The sequence below is a fragment of the Papio anubis genome, chromosome 1 (genome assembly GCF_008728515.1).
Source record: "Papio anubis isolate 15944 chromosome 1, Panubis1.0, whole genome shotgun sequence".
In the NCBI taxonomy this organism is placed as follows: Eukaryota; Metazoa; Chordata; class Mammalia; order Primates; family Cercopithecidae; genus Papio; species Papio anubis.
In genome coordinates, this window is record NC_044976.1 from 217,512,872 (window position 1) to 217,529,019 (window position 16,148).

The 16,148-nt window shown below is 38.3% G+C and overlaps 1 pseudogene; it reads left to right on the forward strand.

Annotated features, from left to right (window-relative positions):
- LOC101000084 overlaps positions 1-16,148 on the forward strand; it is a 163,747-nt pseudogene that overhangs the window by 82,011 nt on the left and 65,588 nt on the right.

Genomic DNA, 16,148 nt, shown 5'->3' on the forward strand with positions numbered 1-16,148 from the left:
CTTGCAGCCTCTGCTGCTGATACAGGAAACAGGGTCTGGAGTGGACCTCAAGCAATCTCCAAGCAGACCTACAGCTGAGGTCCCTGACTGTTAGAAGGAAAACTATCAAACAGGAAGGACACCTACAAAAGCATGCATCAGTACATCACCATCATCAAGACCAGAGGCAGATAAAACCACAGATATGGGGAAAAAGCAGGGCAGAAAAGCTGGAAATTCAAAAATAAGGGTCCTCGGCAAAGGGCGCGAAATGTCGCCCAACATAGGATCAAAGCCTGGACGGAGAATGACTTTGATGAGATGAAGAGAGAAGAGGCTTCAGTCCATCAAATTTCCTCAGAGCTAAAGGAGGAATTCGTGCCAAGAAACATAAAGAAACTAAAATCTTGAAAAAAAAGTGGAAGAGAATTGATGACTAGAGTAATTAATGCAGAGAGGTCATAAAGCGAAATAGAAAGAGACAGAAAACCATGACCACGAGAAATCATTGACAAATGCACAAGCTTCAGTAACCGACTTCGATCAACTGGAAGAAGAGTATCAGCGATTGAGGATCAAATGAATAGAGCCGGCGAGAGAAGAAACCAAAAAGAAAAAGAAGAAAAATGAACAAAGCCTGCAAAGTATGGGATTTATGTAAAAGAATGGAAATCACGTCTGATTGGGGTGCCTGAAAGTGGGGAAAATGGAACCAAGTTGGAAAACACTCTTCGGGATATCATCCAGGAGAGGAGCACACAACCTATTGGGCAGGCCAACATTCAAATCCAGAAATACAGAGCGCCACAAAGATACTCCTCGAGAAGAGCAACTCAAGACACATAATTGCCAGATTCACCAAAGTTGAAATGAAGGAGAAAAATCTTAGGGCAGCCAGAGAAGGTCCGAGGGTTACCCACAAAGGAAGCCCATCAGACTCACAGCAGACCTCGGCAGAAACCTACAAGCCAGAAGAGTGGGGCCAATATTCAACATTCTTAAAGAAAAGAATTTTCAACCCGAATTTCATATCAGCCAAACTAGAATTTCATAGAGTGAGAGGAGAAATAAAATCAGCTACAGATAAGCAAATGTGATTTTGTCACCACTAGACCTGCCTTACAAGAGACCCTGAGAGGAAGCACTAAACATGGAAAGGAACAACGGTACCAGCCATTGCAAAAACATGCCAAAATGTAAAGACCATCCAGTAGGAAGAAGCTGCATCAACTAGGCAAAATAACCAGTTAATATCATGGCAGGATCAAGTTCACATAACAATCATAACCTTAAATGTAAATGGACTAAATGGTCCAATTAAAAGACACAGACTGGCAAACTGGATAAAGAAGTCAAGACCCTATCAGTCTGCTGTATTCCAGAGACCCATCTCCTGCATGAGAGACATACATAGGCTCAAAATAAAGGGATGGAGATTTACCAAGCAAATGGAGAACAAAAAAGCCCGGGGGTTGCAATACTAGTCTCTGATAAAACAGACTTTAAACCATCAAAGATCAAAAGGAGACAAGAAGGCCATTACATGTGTGAGGGATCAATTCAACGGAAGAGCCTTATCCCTAAATATATGCACCCAATACAGGAGCACTTTAAGATTCATAAAAGCAGAGTCCTTAGAGACTTACAAAGAGACTTAGACTCCCATACAATAATAATGGGAGACTTCCAGCACTCCACTGTCAACATTAGACAGATTGCTTGAGTTAAGAAAGTTAACAAGGATATCCAGAATTGAACTCATCTCTGCATAAAGCAGACCTAATGAACATCTATAGAACTCTCACCCCAAATCAACAGAATACACATTCTTCTCAACTGCTTCCCATATTACTTACCCAAAATTGACACGTAATTGGAAGTAAATCACTCCTCAGCAAATGTACAAAGAGCAGAAATTATAACAAACTGTCTCTCAGACCACAGTGCAATCAAAACTGAACTCAGGACTAAGCAACTCAATCAAACAGCTCAGCTACATGGAAACTAGACAACCTGCTCCTGAATGACTGGTAGATTTTTAACGAAATGAAGGCAGAAATAAAGATGTTCTTTGAAACCAATGAGAACAAAGATACAACATACCAGAATCTCTGGGACACATTTAAGCAGTGTGTAGAGGGAAATTTATAGCACTAAATGCCCACAAGAGAAAGCAGGGAAAGATCAAAATTGACACTCTAGCATAGCAATTAAAAGAGCTAGAAAGCAAGAGCAAACACATTAAAGCTAGCAGAAGGCAGAAATAACTAAGATCAGAGCAGAACTGAAAGGAGATAGAGACACAAAAAACCCTCAAAAATCAATAGATGGGAGTTGGTTTTGAAAAAGATCAACAAATTGACAGACCACTAGCAAGACTAATAAAAGAGAAGAAAGAGAAAGAATCAAATCGATGCACAATAAAAAATGATAAAGGGATATCACCACCCGACCCACAGAAATACAAACTACCGTCAGAGGAATACTATAAACCTCACTTAAAATGGCGCTGGAAAATCTAGAAAGAAATGGATAATTTCCTGGACACCACCTCTTCCAAGACTAAACCAGGAAGAGTTGAATCCCTGAATACACCAATAGCAGGCTCTAAAGAGTTGGGGAAAAGCAATAATTAATAGCCTACCAACCAAAAAGTCAGGACCAGATGGACCACAGCTGAATTCTACAGAGGTACAAGGAGGAGTTGGTACCATTCCTTCTGAACTATTCCAATCAATAGAAAAAGAGGGGAATCCTCTAACTCATTTTATGGGGCCAGCAGCATCATCCCTGATACAAAGCCCACCTGGCAGAGACACAACAAAAATTTTAGACCAATATCCCTGATGAACTGTCGATGCAAAATCCTCAATAAAATACTGGCAAACCCAGTTCAGCAACACATCAAAAAGCTTATCCACCATGATCAAGTGGGCTTCATCCCTGGGATGCAAGGCTGGTTCAACATTCGCAAATAAACATAATCCAGCATATAAACAGAACCAAAGACAAGAACCACATGATTATCTCAATAGATGCAGAAAAGGCTTTTGACAAATTCAACAGCCTTCATGCTAAAAAGCGCTCAATAAATTACGGTGATGGGCGATACCTCAAAATAATAAGAGCTATTGCAATGGCAAACCCACAGTAATATCATACTGAATGGGCAAAACTGGAAGCATTCCCTTTGAAAACTGGCTGAACAGGGGATGCCTCTCCTACCCACTCCTATTCAACATAGTGTTGGAAGTTCTGGCTAGAACAATTAGAGCCAGAGAAAAGAAATCAAAGTATTCAGTTAGAAAGAAGAAGTCAGAATTGTCCCTGTTTGCAGATGACATGGTGTATATTTAGAAAACCCATTGTCTCAGCCCAAAATCTCCTTAAGCTGATAAGCAGCTTCAGCAAAAGAGATCTCAGGATACAAAATTAGTAATGCAAAAATCACAAGCATTCTTATACACAGTAACAGACAAACAGAGAGCCAAATCAGGAATGAACTCTAAATTCACAATTGCTTCAAAAGAGAATAAAATACCTAGGGAATCCAACACAAGGGATGTAAGGACCTCTTCAAGAGGGAACTACAAACCACTGCTCAGTGAAATCAAAGGGACACAAACAAATGGGAAGAACATACCATGCTCATGGACAGGAAGAATCAATATGCATTGAAAATGGCCATACTGCCCAAGGTAATTTATAGATTCAATGCCATCCCATCAAATACCAATGGGTTCTTCACAGGGTGGAAAAACTGCTCTAAAGTTCATATGGAACCAAAAGAGCCATCTCCAGACAATCCCTAAGTCAAAGAACAAAGCTGGAGGCATGGCCTTACCCTGACTTCAAACTACTCTACAAGGCTACAGTAACAAAACAGCAGCATGGTACTGGTACCAAAGAAACAGAGATATAGACCAATGGAACAGAACAGAGTCCTCAGAAATAATACCACACATCTACAGCCATCTGATCTTTGACAAACCTAGAGAGAAACAAGAAATGGGAAAAGGATTCCCTATTTTAATAAATAGTGCTAGGAAAATTATTTTGTACATTAAGTAGAAAGCTGAATCTGGATCCTTTCCTTGCCTCATACATACGAAAATTAATTCAAGATGGATTAGAGACTTAAATGTTAGACCTAATACCATAAAAATCCTAAGAGAGAAAACCTAGGTGACAGTACCACATTCAGGACATAGGCATAGGCACAGACTTCATGTCTAAAACACCAAAAGCTGCTTGACAGCAAAAGCTAAAATTGACAAATGGGATCTAATTAAACTAAAAAGAGCTTCTGCACAGCAAAGAGAAACTACCATCAGTGAACAGGCAACCTACAGAATGGGAGAAAATTTTGCAATCTACTCATCTGACAAAGGGCTAATATCCAGAACCTACAAAGAACTCAAACAAATTTACAAAGAAAAAACAAACAACCATCAAAAGTGGAGCTAAGGATATGAACAGACGACACCTCAAGAAGACATTCCCATAGAGCCAACAGACACATGAAAAAAATGCTCATCATCACTTTGGCCATCAGAGAAGTAAAATCAAAACCACAATGAGATACCATCTCACCAGTTAGAATGGCAATCATTAAAAGTCAGGAAACAGCAGGTGCTGGAAGGGATGTGGAAATAGGGCAGCTTTTACACTGTTGGTGTGATTATAAACTAGTTCAACCATTATGGAGAAACAGTATGGCGATTCCTCAAGGATCTAGAATTAGATGTACCATATGACCCAACCATCCCATTACTGGGGATATACAGGGATTATAAATTATGCTGCTATAGGAACACATGCCACCGCATTATGTTTATTGCGGCACTATAACAACAAGACTTGGAATCAACCCAAATGTCCATCAATGACAGATTGGATTAAGAAAATGTAGCACATATACACCATGGAATACTATGCAGCCATAAAGGATGAGTTTGTGTCCCTTTGTAGGGACATGGATGCAGCTGGAAATAATGTTCCCGGCAAACTATCACAGAACTGAAAACCAAACACGCATGTTCTCACTCATAGGTGGGAACAGACAATGAGATCCACTTGGACTCAGGAGAGAGACATCACACACGGGGCCTATCATGGGAGGGGAGGATTGCATTAGGAGTTATACCTGATGTAAATAGCGAGTTGATGGGTGCAGCACACCAACATGGCACAAATATACATATGTAACAAACCTACGTTATGCACATGTACCCTAACTTAAAAGTATAATAATAATAAATAAATTAAAAAAAAAAAAAACAGAGAGAAAAATGCATAATTCATTTATTCCTTCTTTCACTCAAGGGTTTTAAGGCTGTACTTTGTGTGTGACACTGTTACAGACACTGGTCATGTGAGAGTAAACAAAAATAAAAGCTGACAGATATCTCTGCTGATGGGCAAACTTAATTTCTGTTTCTGTTTTTCTTTAGTGGTTTCCATGCTTGATTGATTAATAAAGTTTCTTTAAGAAAATTCAGTGACTGAAATTTATTAATATTGAATGATGTATTAATAGGAAAGCAATTGGTGTTTTCTTATCTTGAGGAAGAGAAGAGTCAAAAGTTACAGCATCTGAAGGGAAAATCATGACAGGTGGTGGTAGAGAAGAGAGTGGGGTGAAAAAAAGACAAGAGTATCTGTTGACGTGACTCTTTCCGTTCTGTACCATAACACCTTTTGTGCATGCAAACACGCCACACACACCACAGGCACACACACAGGAGGTGCACACCACCCAGGGCCATCCAGGCACTTCTGCCAAGTTCCTTTAAGGGGGATTACACAACTGCTTTTCCCTCTTCCTCTGTTTCAGAAAATATTCTCTTAAGACACAATACACATCATCCAGTCATTTCTTTCTTTGTTTTCTTTCCTCTTTTCTTTTCTTTTCTTTTTTTTTTTTTTTTGAGATAGAGTCTTGCTCTCTCGCGCAGTCTGGAGTGCAGTGGCTTGAGCTCAGCTCACCACAACTTCTGCCTCCTGGGTTCAAGCGATTCTCCTGCCTCAGCCTCCCAAGTAGTTGAGATTACAGGCGCCTGCCGCCACAACTGGCTAATTTTTGTATTTTTAGTTGAGACTGGGTTTCATCATGTTGCTTGGGCTGGTTTCGAACTCCTGATCTCAAGTGATCCTTCTGTCTTGGCCTCCCAAAGTGCTGGGATTGCAAGCGTAAGCCACTGCGCCAAGCCTTAGTCATTTATTAATGCAAAATTAATATATCAAATTGTTGTTATTGATACTATTAATATTTTTTAATATTATCAATATTCCATTATTAAAAATTTGGTTATTTTTTGTTTAATCAATTTGTCCAGAAATACCAGCTTTTGATTTCTATTTTTTCTTTTTCCTCCCCTCTCTTAATTCATTGACCTCCTATAATTACCTACATATTTGAATACGAATCTCAAATAGCACTTTAGATACTATTTTTGAGAATCATAGTATTATTATTAAAAATAATTCCACAATGTCTTTTACTGCCTAACCAGTTGTAAGACAAAATGAAAATGTAGAGACAAGTCTCTAAATTTAATATTTTCTTTGGGAAGAAAGAATTACAGCAAACTGATGGGTCTTGACTCTTTTTCCAATTTGCTAGTCTGTGTCTTTTAATTGGAATATTTAGCCCATTTACATTTAAGGTTAATATTGTTATATGTGAATTTGATCCTGTTATTTTGCTCATTAGTTGATGCAGTTGCTTCCTAGCATTGATGGTCTTTACAATTTGGCATGTTTTTTGAAATGGCTGGTACTAGTTGTTCCTTTCCATGTTTAGTGCTTCCTTCAGGAGCTCTTGTAAGGTGGGCCTGGTGGTGACAAAATCTCTCAGCATTTGTTTTCTGTAAAGGATTTTATTTCTCCTTCACTTATGAAGCTTAGTTTGGGGATATGAAATTCTGGGTGGGACAATCTTTAAGAATGTTGAATATTGGCCCCCACTGTCTTCTGGCTTGTAGAGTTTCTGCCAAGAGATCCACTGTTAGTCTGATGGGCTTCCCTTTGTGGGGAACAGAACCTTTCTCTCTGGCTGCCCGTAACATTTTTTTCCTTCATTTCAACTTTGATGAATCTAACAATTATGTGTCTTGGAGTTACTCTTCTCAAGGAGTAACTTCTCAAGGAGTATCAAGGAAATATGGCATTCTCCGTATTTCCTGAATTTGAATGTTAGCCTGCGTTGCTAGGTTGGGGAAGTTCTCCTGGATAATATCCTGCAGAGTGTGTACTCAGGAGACCCATCTCACGTGCAGAGAGAAACATAGGCTCAAAATAAAGGGATGGAGGAAGATCTACCAAGCAAATGGAAAACAAAAAAGGCAGGGGTTGCAATCCTAGTCTCTGATAAAACAGACTTTAAACCAACAAACATCAAAAGAGACAAAGAAGGCCATTACATAATGGTAATGTGATCAAATCAACAAGAAGAGCTAACTATGCTAAATATATGTGCACCCAATACAGGAGTACCCAGATTCATAAAGCAAGTCCTTAGAGACCTACAAAGAGACTTAGACTCCCACACAATAATAATGGGAGAATTTAATCCTAAGCCAAAATTTTTGCAGTCTACTCATCTGACAAAGGGCTAATATCCAGAACCTATAAAGAACTCAAACAAATTTACAAGAAAAAAGCAACCCCATCAAAAAGTGGGCCAAGGATATGAACAGACACTTCTCAAAAGAAGACATTCATACAGCCTACAGACACATGAAAAAATGCTCATCATCACTCACCATCAGAGAAATGCAAGTCAAAAAAACCACAATGAGATACCATCTCACACCTGTTAGAATGGCAATCATTAAAAAATCAGGATCCAACAGGTGCTGGAGAGGATGTGGAGAAATAGGAACAGTTTTACACTGTTGGTGGGACTGTGAACTAGTTCAACCATTGTGGAAAACAGTGTGGTGATTCCTCAAGGATCTAGAACTAGAAATACCATTTGACCCAGCCATCCCATTACTGGGGATACACCCAAAGGATTATAAATCATGCTGCTATAAAGACACATGCACACGTATGTTTACTGCAGCACCATTCACAATAGCAAAGACTTAGTACCAACCCAAATGTCCATCAATGATAGACTGGATTAAGAAAGTGTGACACATATACACTATGGAATACTATGCAACCCTAAAAAAGGATGGGTTCGTCTCCTTTGTAGGGACATGGATGCAGCTGGAAACCATCATTCTCAGCAAACTATCGCGAGGACAGAAAACCAAACACCGCATGTTCTCACTCATAGTGGGAACTGAACAATTAGAACACTTGGACACAGGAAGGGGGACACCACATACTGGGGCCTGTCATGGGGTGGGGTGAGAGGGGATGGGTAGCATTAGGAGATATACCTAATGTAAATGACGAGTTAATGGGTGCAGCACACCAACATGGCACGTGTATACATATGTAACAAACCTGCACGTTGTGCACATGTACCCTAGAACTTGAGATATAATAATAAAAAAATAATTACAATTTGGAGCAGACCGGTGGTCATCAGTATGCCCAAAGGACCAAGAGGTTAGACATTTTATGAAAGAGAAGAAATTTTACATATTACTCTTTGAAAAAAGTTTATTGGCACTAGTAAGAGTTTGGGGAGCTAGCCAGCTCTGACTGGTGAACAACTGTGGTGGGCAAAATTATCCCTAAAATCACAGCAAGTTATCTCAGAAGCTGTAGATAGATCTGGCTTCTAGTTACAATAGCAGTTTCAGCAGTCGGAGTTGCAGAGAATTATATTCTCTGGGAATATTTTGTACCCTGAGTGCTTTGTATTCCTGGTTTGTTAACTCCGTGTTAGTTGGGTATGGCAAGAATAATCCAGTTCTTATGATCAGCTTTCATACAGTTCATATACAGAACTATACTTCAATCAATTCCTGAATGCTTACTTTTTTTTTATATGGTACTTTTTTTTAATATGGTAATAATCTGCCAGACTTAAGAAAACCTTGGTTGTCAGAAAAGAATTTCTCCTCCTTCTCCTTTCCTCCTGCTTCTTTCCTCCTCCTCCTCCTTCTCCTCCTCCTCCTTCTTCCTTCTTCTCCTCCTCCTCCTCCTCCTCCATTTCCTCCATCTCCTCCTACTCCTTCTTCTCCTCCTCCTTTGATTTCTTTTTCTTTCTTTCTTTTTCTTTCTTTCTTCTCTCTCTCTTTCTTTCTCTTTTTCTTTCCTCCTCCTCCTCCTCCTCCTCCTTCTTCTTCTTCTTTCTTCCTTCTTCTTTCTCCTTCTCCTCCTCCTCCTTCTTTCCTCTTCCTCCTTCTTCTTTTTCTTCCTCTTCTTATTCCTTTGTCTTCTTTCTCCTTCTCCTCCTCCTTCGTCTTCTGCCTTCTTCCTTCTTCTTCTTTTTCCTTCTCCTCCTCCTCCTCCTTCTTCTTTCCTCCTCCTCCTCCCTCTTCTTCTTCTTCTTCTTCTTTTCTTCTTCTTCCTTCTCCTCCTCCTCCTCCTCCTTCCCCCTCCTCCTCCTTCCCCCTCTTCCTCCTTCCTCCTCCTCCTCCTTCCCCTCTCCTTCTGTTTCTTCTTTTTAAATCTCTTCTCATTACTGTGTGTCATATCAGAAATCAAGACTTTCTGTTACAGACAGTAGAAAGGAGAAAGAGGAACAAACATTTGTTTGTATGTAAAACACATGTATGTGCTGCTTTTTATACATCACATAAAGTAAACCATGAATAATCATGATAATTATAAATAATCATAAACTTTAAAATATAAAAAGAGAATATGACTCCACTTTTATAGATAATTAAACTGAATGTCAGAGAGTTTATGTAATTTACCCTAAAACATAAAACTAACAAGTTTTAAGATTAGAAGAGTTCAACGGAGCCATCCTCTTTTTGGAAGAATACCTTTTGGGACAAGACATTTTTTAAATTTATTTTTTAGTATACTTTAAGTTCTAGAGTACATGTGCACAATGTGCAGCTTTGTTACATATGTATACATGTACCATGTTGATTCGCTGCACCCATCAACTCGGTATTTCTCCTAGTGCTATCCCTCCCCCAGTCCCCCACCTCCCAACAGGCCCAGGTGTGTGATGTTCCCCGCCCTGTGTCCAAGTGTTCTCATTGTTCAATTCCAACCTATGAGTGAGAACATGTGGTGTTTGGTTTTCCATCCTTGTGATAGTTTGCTGAGAATGATGGTTTCCAGCCCTATTCCTGTCCCTGCAAAGGACATGAACTCATCCTTTTTTATGGCCGCAAAGTATTCCATGGTGTATATGTGCCACATTTTCTTAATCCAGTCTATCACTGATGGACATTTGGATTGGTTCCAAGTATTTGCTATTTTGAATGGTGCTGCAGTAAACATATGTGTGCATATGTATTTATAGTAGCATGATTTATAATCCTTTGGGTACATACACAGTAATGGGATGGCTGGGTCAAATGGTATTTCTAGTTCTAGATCCTTGAGGAATCACCACACTGTTTTCCACAATGGTTGAACTAGTTCACAGTCCCACCAACAGTGTAAAAGTGTTCCTATTTCTCCACATCCTCTCCAACATCTGTTGCTTCCTGACTTTTTAATGATCGCCATACTAAGTAGCATGAGATGGTATCTCATTGTGGTTTTGATTTGCATTTCCCTGATGGCCAGTGATGATGAGCATTTTTTCTTATGTCTGTTGGCTGCATAAATGTCTTCTTTTGAGAAGTGTCTGTTCATATCCCTTGCCCACTTTGATGTGGTTGTTTGGTTTTTTTCTTGTAAATTTGTTTAAGTTCTTTGTAGATTCTGGATATTAGCCCTTTGTCAGATGGGTAGATTTCAAAACTTTTCTCCCATTCTGTAGGTTGACTGTTCACTCTGATGGTATTTTCTTTTGCCATGCAGAAACTCTTTAGTTTAATTAGATACTATTTGTCATTTTTGGCTTTTGTTGCCATTGCTTTTGGTGTTTCAGTTATAAAGTCCTCATGGAACAAGGCATTTTTATAACACACTTTCCCCTATGTAATTACCAGCTCTTTCTTGACACATTGGCTATTAACAAAGTGTAGGCTAGCAGGATTGGATGCTTTCCCAAGAAGGAGATAATTACTTTACAAATGCTGTCTCATTTAACAATAGTTTAATGCAGACCTCACTTTCAAATTAGTCATATCCTGATGTTAGCAGTATATTAGCAATACAGGCCATTTCCTGACGGGATTAAATATCTCCAGATTTGAAAATAATCTGCATGAAATGTAGAAAGTATGTGGTAATCTTTTTTCTCCTAAATGTGATCCAACTGGCATTTTCAGAGCCTGAAGATAAGGACTTTATTCAGGTGCCTTGCATTTTATACCAGCAGGAAAAGCACCACTGAGATCTACTTGGTGATCCAGGGGGCCAGAGCCATGGAATACTAGGAACTTTCTACATGGCGGCTGCTCCTGTTGCAGGTTAGTGCTAAGACTGAGACTGAGTGCATACAACATGGGATGGTGTTCTCTGAAGCTTTTGGGGTAATTCCACCAGGTTTTTCACTTCCCGGCCAGCTCCTATGCAGAGCTATACTTCAGTCAGTTACTGAATGCTTATGTTTTGGTCATGTTCTATAGCATTGTAATAATCTGCCAGAATTAAGAAAACCTTTGTTGTCAGAGAGGACTTTTTTTTTTTATTTCCAAAATTATTTCCATAATTTTAAGGATTTCCTCACAATTAATAGCATTTTGTAAACAGAGTATCTGGATCTTCCTTAATAATTTAATAACATCCATTTTATTGTCTCTCATATACATTTTATAAAATTTGTAAAACATGACATTTGCCTGTCAATTAACATGGTCTCTGAGATCACCCTTACTTTCATATTGTATTCCATGGCAACAATGTAATAGTTTTGTAATAGTTTTTCTTGTTATGCATTACAAAGAATCTTAGGTTCCCCCCTTTCTTTTGGGTTACTTCTTAGAATGCAACTTGGATCATATATCAATGGTACCAAGGGACAAGGCTAACTCTACAGTTTTCATCCTGTATTGTCAACCTGATTTTATAAAGATTTTTAATTTTTACTCTACAATTAATCTTCACTATATTCCAACCGGCAGAGCATATTATAAAGAAACACATAAATTTCTAGGTGAGTCACTAGGAGATATACAAAGGGATGTAAAACTTGTAGGAGAGTTACTCATGTAACTATATTCAGCCAAATCCACTGCAGACCCAGATCTCAGGCTCTGGTGTAAGAGCTATTTTATCACCCTGGTACATGGAGCTATTTTATCACCGAGGAATCTTTATGGCTTCGTGCATGCAGTAGGGGACAGGGCAGCTGGCCCTTTCTGAAACAACCATTGTTCCTATGTATTTAACTCGAAGTAATCAATATTCCAATTTGGTGTTTGGGGGATGGCATGTCCTTCAGTCCTTTACTGAGAAATGATTATATAGATATAATAATTTTCAGGCAAGAAATTTGACATCTTTAAAGGAACTGTTGATTTTACCAAGGAAACAAATATAAGCATATATTTATTTCTGTATCAACTTATTTGTAAATATACACTCATGTAATCTCCAAAGATAAAAATTTCAATCCAAAAATTAACTGTGATATAGTAGTTTCACATACCTGGAGACTGTTTTTTTACTTTGCCTTTTTTTTAGTCTTAATCTTTTCTTTTCTTCAAATAAGGAGAAGAAGAATGTAGAGCAGACACTATTAGTGAGCACCAGCCATTGAGATCCAGGTTGGCAGGTCCCTGCAGTACTTTGGAAGTGGCAGCACCTAGGGATTGTGGAAAAAAGGCTGGTTGAGGTATTTATCCTGAGCCTGCAGGTTGTGCTCTCAGGTATCTAACAGAACTCAGCCAATTTGTTATAATTTAAACCTGTTTTGTTCCCATAAACATTGACATAATTTGATGATAGGGTAATTTCATCAATATTCTACTTCCATATTCTCTTTCAGACACATTAAGTGAATTGGTTTAACCCTCATCTAGATAAAGTAAAAAGAGTATAACTTCTTGTATAAGGTGTAAGAAAGGGGTCCAGTTTCAGTTTTCTGCACATGACTAGACTTAAACTTCCAAGCTATAATAGTGGGAGATTTTAACACCCCACTGTCAATATTACACAGATCAATGAGACAGAAAATTTACAAGGATATTCAGAACTGGAACTCAGCTCTAGACCAAGCGGACCGAATAGACATCTATAGAACTCTCCATGCCAAATCAACAGAATATACATTCTTTTCAGCACCACATAACCCTTATTCTAAAATCGACCACATAATTGGAAGTCAAACACTCCTTAGCAAATTCAAAAGGACAAAAATAATAACAAACAGCCTTTGAGACCACAGTGCAATCAAATTAGAACTCAGGATTAAGAGACTCACTCAAAACTGTACAACTACATGGAAACTGAACAACCTGCTCCTGAATGAATACTGGGTAAATAACGAAATTGAGGCTTAAATAAGTAAGTTATTTGAAACCGGTGAGAACAAAGACATAACATACCAGAATCTCTGGGACACAGCTAAAGTGGTGTTTAGAGGAAAATTTATGGCGCTAAATGCCCACATTAGAAAGGGGGAAAATCTAAAATCGACACTAACATCACAATTAAAAGAAATAGAGAAGCAAGAGCAAACAAATTCAAATGATAGCAGAAGACAAGAAATAACCAAGATCAGAGTTTAACTGAAGGAGACAGAGACATGAAAAACCCTTAAAAAAATCAGTGAATCCAGGAGCTGGTTTTTTGAAAAGATTAACAAAATAGACAACTAGCAGACAAATAAAGAAGAAAAGAGAGAAGAATCAAATAGACACAATAAAAAATGATAAAGGTGATATCACCACTGATCCCACAGAAATACAAACTAGCATCAGAGAATACTATACACATCTCTATGCAAATAAACTAGAAAACCTGGAAGAAATGGATAAATTCCTGGGCACATACACTCTCCCAAGACTAAACCAGGAAGAAGTTGAATCCCTGAATAGACCAATAACAAGTTCTGAAATTGAGGCAGTAATTAATAGCCTACCCCCCGCAACACACACACAAAACAAAAACAAAAACAAAAACAAACCCAGGACCAGACAGATTCACAGCCAAATTCAACCAGAGGTACAAAGAGGAGTTGGTACCATTCATTCTGAAATGATTCCAAACAATAGAAAAAGAGGAACTCCTCCTTAACTCATTTTATGAGGCAAGCATCATCCTGATTCCAAAACTGGGCAGAGACACAACAAAAAAATAAAATTTCAGGCCAATATCCCTAATGAACATCGATGCGAAAATCCTCAATAAAATACTGGAAAACCGAATCCAGCAGCACATCAAAAAGCTTATCCATCACGATCAAGTTGGCTTCATCCCTGGTATGCATGGTTGGTTCAACCTATGCAAATAAATAAATGCAATCCATCAAATAAACAGAATCAATGACAAAAACCACATGATTATGTCAATAGATGCAGGAAAGGCTTTCAATAAAATTCAACACCCCTTCATGCTAAAAACACTAAATAAATTAGGTGTTGATGGAATATATCTCAAATTAATAAAAGCTATTTATGACAAACACATACACAGTGTTACACTGAATGGGCAAAATCTGGAAGCATTCCCTTTGAAAACCGTCACAAGACAAAAAATGCCCTCTCTCACCACTCTGAAGCAACTAGTATTGGAAGTTCTGACTACGGCAATTAGGCGAGAGAAAGAAATAAGGGATATTCAAATAGGAAGGGAGGAAGTCCAATTGCCCTGTTTGCAGATGACATAATTGTATACTTAGAAATCCCTATCATGTCCACCCCAAAACTCCTTTAGCTGATAAGCAACTTCAACAATGTCTCAGGATACAAAATCAATGTACAAAAATCACTAGCATTCTTATACATCAATAATAGACAGAGAGCCAAATCATGAGTGAACTCCCGTTTACAATTGGTACAGAGAAAATAAAGTACCTAGGAATATAACTCACAAGCAATGTGCAGGGCCTGTTAAAGGAGAACTACAAACCACCGCTCACGGAAATAAGACAGGACCCAAACAAATAGAAAAAAATTCCATGCTCATGGATACAAAGAAGCAATATCATAAAAATGGCCATACTGCTCAAAGTAATTTATAGATTCAATGCTATTCCCATGAAGCTACCATTGACTTTCTTTACAGAATTAGATAAAACTACTTTAAATTTCATATAGAACCAAAAAAGAGCCTGTATAGTCAAGACAACCCTAAGCAAAAAGAAAAAAGCTGGAAGCATCAAGCTACCTGAATTCAAACTATACTGAAAGTCTACAGTACTCAAAACAGCATGGTACTGGTGCCAAAACGGATATATAGACCAATAGAACAGAACAGAGGCCTCAGAGTAACACCACGCATCTACAACCATCTGATCTTTGACAAACCTTACAAGAGCAAGCAATGGGAAAATGATTCACTACTTAATAAATGGTGCTGGGAAAACTGGCTAGCTGTATGGAGAAAACTGAAACTGGACTCATTCCTTACACTTCATACAAAAATTATCTCAAGATGGATTAAAGGCTTAAATGTAAGACCTAAAACCGTTAAAACCCTAGAAGAAAACGTAGGCAATACCATTTAGGACATACGAATGGGCAAAGACTTCATGACTAAAACTCCAAAAACAATGGCAACAAAAGCCAAAATAGACAAATGGGATCTAATTAAACTAAAGAACTTCTGCACAGAAAAAGAAACTATTATCAGAGTGAACACACAACCAAGAGAATGGGAGAAATTTTTTGCAATGTATCCGTCTGACAAAGATCTAATGTCCAGAATCTGCAAAGAACTTAAACGAATTTACAAGAGAGAAGCAAACAACCTCATCAAAAAGTGGGTGAAGTGTTTGAACAGACACTTCTCAAAAGAAGATATTTATGTGGCCAACAAACATTTGAAAAAAAGCTTATCATCACTAGTCATTAGAGAAATGTCAGTCAAAACCACAATAAGATATCATCTCATGCTAGTGAGAATGGTGATCATTAAAAAGTCGGGAAACAACAGATGCTGGTGAGTAAGTGGAGAAATAGGAAAGCTTTTACACTATTAGTGGGAGTGTAAATTAGTTCAACCATTGTAGAAGACAGTGTGGC